Genomic DNA, 8791 nt, shown 5'->3' with positions numbered 1-8791 from the left:
GGTGCCATCAGACTGTACAACTCCTTCTCTGTCTGTAAGGGCTGATCCTCATCCATGCAATAACATGTATAATAAAACTTCAACTAGTAATTAGATGTAATTAGACAATAGTAATAAGATTTGATGTGAGTGTGTGTAGATGTATTAACATTCTATTTTTAATCTCCCGTCCTTCTTGTGTGTACCTTCATCTGTAACAGCGATCAAAGTGTGCAAAAAAAACTTCCCTCTGGGATTAATAAAGTTTTTTGAATGTTGAATCTTGATAGCCAAATGCTTGATGACCACCCAGGATCTACCCTCAACCAAAGGCACAGCATATTATGACAAACAGCAAATTTCCCACAAAACCTTTATTTACTGCCCTGCTACATAGTCATCATTGTTTTTGTTAATACCTTTTCCTGGAATATGCGCTTGGGCACGTAGGTAGGGAAACTAAATAAACGCCAGATCTACACATTGGTTGGTCTCTATGGTTGCTTTGTGTAGCTGTGATCTTTGTTTTTTGCTCTGAAACCCCTTTTTTCTTTTTGTGGCCTTCAGGATTGTTTCCTATCTCTGTAATGGTTCCTTTTGATTTTATGGTAGCGCTTGGTTGTCTCTAATATTGTTTAGGATATGTGCACTGTGATCCTTTAACTGCTTTTTACAGATGTAAAATGAGTAATTTTTTTGTGGTTATTTTGTATCTTATTATCTTGTTCTGCATATGTGTTAACATATTAAATATCTTTTTCTTCCTTGTCATGTTTTTTATCTGTTAATTTTCTGTCTGTTAAATTATATTTTATATCTCCTTGTTTTTTGTGGTTATTTGGGTTTTCTGTTTCACGCTGAAGTAGCTGAATACTGAACAATAAACCCACAAAGACAGCCCTTATTGTGGAGGACTCGAGCGGAAGTAGCTTGGCTGTGTTGGTGGAGATTTGACAGCGCTTCGCCCCGCAGCCCCTCCACCGACTGCCACGTCGAGCTCCGGGGGACCAGCAGGTTCTGGCTGCCGTTACAAGCCGCGCTTCTCCGGGAGAAACTAACTTGTCACTGCTGCAGCTGTAAGATAACTTCTGGCTGTTGAACCGTCGGCAGTTTCGTGTTGTGTTGCTGTGGCGGTAGAGAAGTCACGTTGGTGAACTTCTTGAATACGAGCACTGCTTAGCGCGTGCGACCGCTGGGTCTTGGTGAAACGCATACCAACTTCCTGAGGATGTTTACGGTGAAGCCCGGAGCGCCTGCCAGTTGCCGTGTTGCCTTCTCGGGCTCACAGTGATTCCGTTAGTGACCCAGTGGCTTTGGGTTGTGGACCAAACGGGAAGGCCAAGCTTCTCTAACAGTTTCTCTGTAACTGTGAGATTATTGTACTAGTGTGTAAACTGAGTAACTAAGGTAACTTAATAACACAGAGAAGTCCAATATTAAAATATACCAGGTGATATAAACACGACAAGGATCAGAGAAAATAGGTCTTCACTTCAGTGGAGTTTTATTTGCATAGCGCTGGTCCACAAATGTCATGTCAAGGCACTTTACAAGGTTTGAGGCCCGCCGAACAAACAGTTTCAGGGTCACAGAGGTGAAACTTAACCTGTTACAGTCGTTGTCTTTATTCTCCTCTAATACAAGAGATTCAGTTTGCAGTCACTAAGAGAAGAAACAAGCCAAAGCAGTTGCTTTAGCATAAACTAACCATGACAGACAGTAACATCTGTCAATGCATGTTCATATGAGTTAAAAGTTCCATTTGAAGTAGTTGATCTGGAGCCTGTGAAGCACGTTTTCATTTCAGGTCAAATGTTTCTATCTGCTTATGTTTGAAGTTCTCAAAATGGGAACTTTGATGATGCTAATAAGTTAAAATTATGATAATGGAATAAAAAAAGCTCCTTCTCTTGTGATCTCCTGTCTGTTTCTGTCAGGCTGCTGCTCATGACCTGAAAGCTGACAAATGACAGTGTTTTTCTGTTTGCCAGGTTCCAGTGACGACTCGAACACTATGAGGCAGCTGAAAGGCAAACCCAAGAAAGAAACGTCCAAGGACAAGAAGGAGCGGAAGCAGGCCATGCAGGAGGCCCGGCAGCAAGTGGGCACCATAGTCCTGCCCACATTGGCTGTGCTGGTGCTGCTCATCGTGGTCTTCGTCTACGTGGCTACCAGGCCTGGCGCTATTGAGTAGACATTGTGGTTGTGCTCAAGAGACACACTGAGCAGGAAAAAGGCTGCAGACAGACATTTAAATAGAGATGGATTAGTGTTATTGTCCTACAGAATAATGTAGCATCATGCAAACCAAAGTTCCACTAGTGCACAATCTGCCAAGTCTGACCATTCTGCTGCTGCTGTGATTAGGTCAGTGCCACACGGATGTGGTCTCCACAGCCACTCTGGACTACCCCCCAAAGTCCCTACATGAAGAGGGTTCTCCTCCCTCACTGGAAGCGTTTTATTAAATGTCACTCAGAAGTGCATTCTATGATGTCAGGTTCAGTCAAACACCCTCCATTTTTTTATTTTAAGGAAATTTTTTCTTTAAGTTATTGGCCACCAGACTCTTACGACATCTGTGCAGATGTGATAAAGTGCCTTAACACATTTGGAGCTGTATTAGTTCAGTTGAATAAATGATTTTTTTATAGAACTAAATGTTTGTTTTGTTAAACTTGCAGACGTATTACTATATTTGAGCTGACATATGGCCCCATCTCCCCATCTATTTCATAATTCCATTTAAAAAATGTAACTTGTATATTATATTCATTCATTACACACAGACTGATATATTTTAAATCTTTCTTTAATTTTGATGATTATAACTGACTAATGAAAAACCCAAATTGAGTATCTCAGAAAATGAGAATATTGTGAAAAGGCTCAATATTGAAGACACCTGGTGCCACAGTCTAATCAGCTATTTAATTCAAAATACCTGCAAAGGCTTTTAAATTGTCTCTCAGTCTAGTTCTGTAGGCTATACAATCTTGCTACACAACTTGACAGTTGTCCAAAAGACGGCCACTAACACCTTGCACAGGGAGGCAAGACACAAAAGGTCATTGCAAAAGAGTCTGGCTGTCACAGAGCTCTGTGTCCAAGCAAATTAATAGAAAGGTGGACGGAAGGAAAAGATATGGTGGAAAAAGTGGACAAGCACTAGGCATAACCGCACCCTGGAGAAGATTGTAAAACAAAACCCATTTAAAAATGTTTGTGAGATTCACAAAGAGTGGACTGCAGCTGGAGTCAGTGTTCAAGAAGCACTACGCACAGAGAAAATGCAAGACATAGGTCTCAGCTGTCGCATTCCTTGTGTCAAGCTACTCTTGAACAACAGACAGCATCAGACGCGTCTTGCCTGGGCTAAAGACAAAAAGGACTGGACTGCTACTGAGTGCTCCAAAATTATGTTCTCTGATGAAAGGAAATTTTGCATTTCCTATAGAAATCGGGGTCCCAGAGTCTGGGGAAAGAGACACCCAGAATCCACGTTGGAGTCCACTGTAAAGTTTAAACATTCAGTGATGGTTTGGGGTGCCATGCCATCTGCTGGTTTTGGTCCACTGTGTTTTCCAAGGTTCCAGGTCAATGCAGCCGTATAACAGGAAGTTTTAGAGCACTGCATGCTATCTGATGCTGACTAACTTTAAGGAGATGCAGATTTCATTTTCCAATAGAACTTGGCACCTACACACAGGGCCAAAGCTACCAGTACCTGTTTTAAGGACCATGATATCCCTGTTCTTAATTGGCCAGCAAACTCGCCTGACCTTAACCCCATAGGAAAACTATGGGGTATTGTAAAGAGGAAGATGTGATAGAGCTAACAATGCAGTGCAGAAGAGCTGAAGGCCACTATCACAGCAACCTCTCATAACTCTCTCATAACACCTGAGCAGTGGCACAGACTGATGGACTCCATGCCATGCTGCATTGCTGCAATAATTCAGGCAAAAAGAGCCTCAGCCAAGTATTCAGTGCTGTACATGCTCATACTTTTCATGTTCATACTTTTTAGTCAGCCAAGATTTCCAAAAATCCTTTCTTTGAATTGGTATTAACTAATATTCTAATTTTCTAAGATACTGAATTTGGGGGTTTCATTAGTTGTCAGTTATAATGATCACAAGTAAAAGAAATAAACGTTTGAAATAGATCAGAGAATGAGCCTTCTTCCCAACTACAGCTCATGTCAACAGATAACGTCACGCACATAACGGCTGCACTGCTGTAGTGGGAGAGCTGGTAACATATCTTCGCTCTTTATCACAGTGAATGCAGGAAGCATTGCTGGAAGCAATTGTTTAGTTGTTGTTTAGTAACTGTTTAGTTTTTCTTGTCGGCCATCTTTCTTTATTATTTTTCTTCTGTACGTTTTTCGGCGCGTAACTAGTCCTGCATACTTTAAGCTACAGAAACCATTCAAATATCAAAATATTCAGCTTTTTGAGGAGACGACTACTATTATTTTTCTCACTCATATCTAAGCATTTCCAGAAGAAAATGCACAGTAAATGCTTCCATGCTGAATGTATAGCTGAAGAAATGCTGTAAGTAGCTGATGAATTGAATGTAGAGATGTATATATCCAAAGAGGTGTTTTAAACTTGGTGAATGTGGAAGCATAAATGAATGTATCTAAAGAGAATTACGAGTGGTTTAAAGCTCCCTGATCATACAGCTTTTCACTCTAAAGAATATTGGACTTTAATGTCTCAGTAAGGTCTCTGTAAATTTTCATTCCATAAAACTCTTTAGATCGTCCACACTGCCCCTGTCAATATGTTGTTTTCACTCCCCATCAGCAAACGCTGTGTTTTCTGGGCGTGTCGCAAGCGAAGCTGCTCGCCACACCTCTGTGCGGAAGCGCATACCTTTTTTGTTGTTGTTGTTTTTTGGCTCCATGGATACGAGCCACCGCACGGTTAGGATACTATAGGTGGCAGTAGTGCGACGTTGAGAATACAATCCATCGCAATCCTCCACAGAAGAAGAAGACCCGCTACAGGACTGCACAACATTAGCCAGCTGGTTCATAGCGTAGTAGAACCATACGTCTACGATCCCGAATCTGACCCTGAAGCTGAAGAGGAGGCTGTTGAAGTCGCCACATTTCGGCTGATGCAAGATGTGTCTCATTGGTAATGTCGCATTTACTTCAATTTAATTGATTTATGTAATTTGCAAAGTGACTAGCGGTTGCTAATGCGTATGCTAAATGGCGTGGACAGCTTCAATATTCACAACACGACTTACCTGGAAAACTCTCGTTAATAGATAACACTACTTTAGCTCACGTTATACAAATAAATAAGTTTGAGAGCATAGCTGAAATAATATAAATACATTTTACATTTACACATTTCACTGTTTTGTCTTACTTGTGCTGCTGCTCTGACATAATTTTATTTAAAAATGTGCATTAATATTTAGAGCAATCACTGCATGACCTACCTGGGAACAAAAAGCATTGGTTCAAATTATATATTGACCTAACGTATTTTTACTGCTTTTAATTATGTTTTTTGTCATTCTTGTTAAATCTGACAGTAATATGTCTCTGTATCTGAAGTTGTTACAGGTATCTAATCTACAGAGGCTAGTGAGCTGGTGCTGAGGATTCCTAGGGTGAAGAATCTGAGTTGCCATCTCTTCATGCTTGGGTTGTAGATGAAGGCAGAGTTTCCTGATGGATAAAACACTAAAACACTCATTGTATGATGGATGTAAACCACCTGTGGAATAACTCCTTTACCATTTGAGTAAAAATGTGTTTTTTGTGAGTGCAATACTCAAAGAATTTTTTTATTTTTTATTTATATATAATTTATATGCTTTTTATTTATGGCCGCTTCAACTTTATAGCTTACCATATTAGAAAGAGAAAAAACATGTAATTTCAATACTATGATTTCCTGAATAAAAGTGTTTTCCCTTCAGAAACAGAGTTCAGTGAAATACATAATAGTTAAAGCCAACTTTATTGTAAACCAAAAAAATGCACCACTACTCCAAAGCTAGAACAAACTGTTACCTTCACACTCCAATGTGCAATGTATAGGTTACTGAGTTAATTAAGAAGTCTGGGGGTTTGATGACAGAAGCTTTTGCAGGGCCTTGCAGACGAAATGCATGAAAGTAGGGTAAACAGGGAGATGTGGTGATCCTTGTTCTCATCACTATTTGGAAGACTGAGCGGAAGCAGTCCTCTACCAGATGGAAGCTGTGGCTGTCCTCACCATCACCTCATCAAAACAAAAAGGTACTGCAATCAGAATTGTAGATTAGTGAAATTTTCATTATTATGTAGGTCAAAACCTTCTCTAATGTAAGAACACACAATACCAGAAAAAAAATTAAACCACACAAGAGGACAGGCCTGTCTGTGCTAAAACAACAGATAAACAGTTGTTACAATTCAAATATAAAATCTAAACAGTATATACCAATTAAAATCTTCTATTGCCTATCTTACTGTTGGTACATACAAACTTACATACCTTCACTCCTGAGCTGGGCAGCAGATGTCTGTGTACCAACAGTCTGCAGTGATTTCTCTGTTTGACAGCCTCCTTGCATGTAGGTAACTAGGATGTGGCTCCCTACAGTATAGAAAAGACTGTTACATTTACTGTAAATTGTATTGGTCCTACAAATATAATGGCTATGGTACAAGCTATAGGTAACTGACCAGATAAGCAGCGGTTATTGTAGAGATGTGACTAATTAGCAACTAAGCTTGCAACACAACACAGTAATCATTCCAACTAATCATGTTAGAATTTGATAGAACAATGACATAACCCCAAATCACAAGTTGATTTAGGCTGTGACACAGGACGGGGTAATAACAAACATAACCGCTTTCATCTGCAGTTTCTTTTTGTAGCGATCGACCAGCTGTAGCTCTAAAGTGCAAAGGCCTAAAGACATGCTAACGGCTAACGCAACACAAACAGGAGCGGCAGCACGTCAACAGGACAAAAGCTTGATCCACCGCTTCCTGCCTGTCGCCGATCGAAGGCCCATCGCTATTAGCTGTTCCTCACACAGGTGTGTGATTGCACCAACTCAGAGTAGCACATTTGAAAGGGACAAAGGCTCGGTTGACTCACTGTAGCCGTTAGCGACGCTAGCGATTAGCTTGTCTCACACGTGGGTTACTGCATTTTAAACAGACCCAACTAACATATTTAGATATCACAAGTATCAAGCACAAACTTACTACAGCGAGCTAGATCCACCGCTTCCTGCCTGTCGCCGCTGGAAGGGCGATTACGATCAGCTGTTCCCCGCAGGTGTATGAGATTACAGAAAAAGGACAGACGCTAGACCCACCACTCCCTGCCTGTAGCCGCTCGATGCCATTAGCCATTAGCTTTTCTCCACACAGGTGTGTGGCTGCAGGAGCCCACATGAGCACATTTGAAGGGGACAAAGGCTCGGTCGACTGGCTGTAGCCGTTAGCATAGCTAGCTAGTAACTTGCCCCACACATAGGTTACTACATTTAAACGGACAAACTAACATTTTAAAACATTATAAATATCAAGCATGTACTTACTGCAGTGAGTGGATGACGGACTGTAGGAATAGATCCTTTTTTTTTCCAACAGGAGCCGTTAAACAAATCCAGCATTGTACGCACCCTCGTTTGAAATGCACATACGTATAGGCAGTGTTTCTGGCACCGGTCCGTTAAAAATAAAAGTAACCCACAAATCCTCACTTGTTGATCCCTTGTTAAAGTGAATAGACTTTGGTGTTGGTTAGAACACCTAAGAACCGAACTATTTCTATGGGAGGACTTGGGCGCTGCCGTGCTCGTCTGTTCACGGTGAGTGAGAGGGGGGAAATGGCGGAAGTCCAGTTTTGGTTCGGGATCATTGTGGGGGTGGTGGTTCAGGATTTGCAGGGAGAACTTCCGACCAAGGTGACGACAACTGGGACACGGCCTCAGAGTAGGTCGTGGTCTGTTTTCATTGGGTGAGAAAATTTACGTTTTCAAAATGTGAAAAAAGCAGGAAATGCATTTCTACCGTGCTCAGTGTGTGTATATGTGACCCATAGAGTCATAGGAACGCTCCAAAATGTCTAAAAAGTGGATTTTGCATGATATGAGCCCTTTAAACAAAGCATAATATTTGCAACAGAAGCTGAAGCAGCTGAGTTTAAAATTGAGAAAAGTGAGAAATGCTGAAAATTAAGGAAGTGTGTATAGGTTTGCAGAATTTGATGAAATATAGCTGAATGTATCAAAACAGCTAAACAGAGTTCAAGCGCTGAAAGAATAGTTGAAAGCTGTGGAAACAGCTGAGAGTAGCTGCAGAGGAAGTAGTTGAATTTTAAATTGATACACGTTGGAGCATTGGAGCAAACTTGCACAGGTAATTGCGAAACAATAAAAAGTAATCCTAATTAACCAGTCAAAAGCAGAAAAATTGCTATTTAGGCGAAAGATTTGGATTAGTGAGTTTATTTTGAAAGGATGTGGAGGAAGTGTCCCACATTAGGGAATTTTTTTCTCACAAGAAAAATACAGCAGCAAGTAAAAATAGTGAAACTGGGTTGAGTTGGCACAGTATAATACTAAAATTTCACGATCACATAGGAAAGGACCCAAATGCACAGCGCACGTTTACGTTGTCAGACAGGCAAAATGGTCTCCAGGCAAGAATCATACGCAGAGGCTGAGTCCAATACAGTACTGATAGGGAGCAGGCAAGACGAGGTCAAACACGAATCAAAACTGGTTGGTCTTACACGGTGAAAACGCTGGAGAGTCGAACAGGTAGGTGATC

At 40.9% G+C, this 8791-nt stretch overlaps 2 long non-coding RNA genes across 3 annotated transcripts; one reads left to right on the top strand and one right to left on the bottom strand.

The window, feature by feature from the left end:
* Positions 1-2169: 2169 nt before the first annotated feature.
* LOC129605038 (uncharacterized) lies at positions 2170-5925 on the top strand. Its single transcript, XR_008696505.1, has 2 exons — positions 2170-5132; positions 5564-5925. It is a non-coding gene; the product is annotated as an uncharacterized LOC129605038 (long non-coding RNA).
* Positions 5926-5953: 28 nt separating this feature from the next.
* LOC129605039 (uncharacterized) lies at positions 5954-8154 on the bottom strand. Of its 2 annotated transcripts, XR_008696507.1 has the most exons (3): positions 7555-8149; positions 6492-6593; positions 5954-6256 (listed from the first exon to the last, which is right to left on the bottom strand). It is a non-coding gene; the product is annotated as an uncharacterized LOC129605039 (long non-coding RNA). The 2 variants fall into 2 exon arrangements; XR_008696506.1 differs by having other exon boundaries at positions 6492-8154.
* Positions 8155-8791: the final 637 nt, after the last annotated feature.

This window comes from Betta splendens, chromosome 13 (assembly GCF_900634795.4).
Source record: "Betta splendens chromosome 13, fBetSpl5.4, whole genome shotgun sequence".
Lineage (NCBI taxonomy): Eukaryota > Metazoa > Chordata > Actinopteri > Anabantiformes > Osphronemidae > Betta > Betta splendens.
Note: the sequence above shows the minus strand (reverse complement) of the source record. Positions and strands in the feature narration are given on the sequence as shown.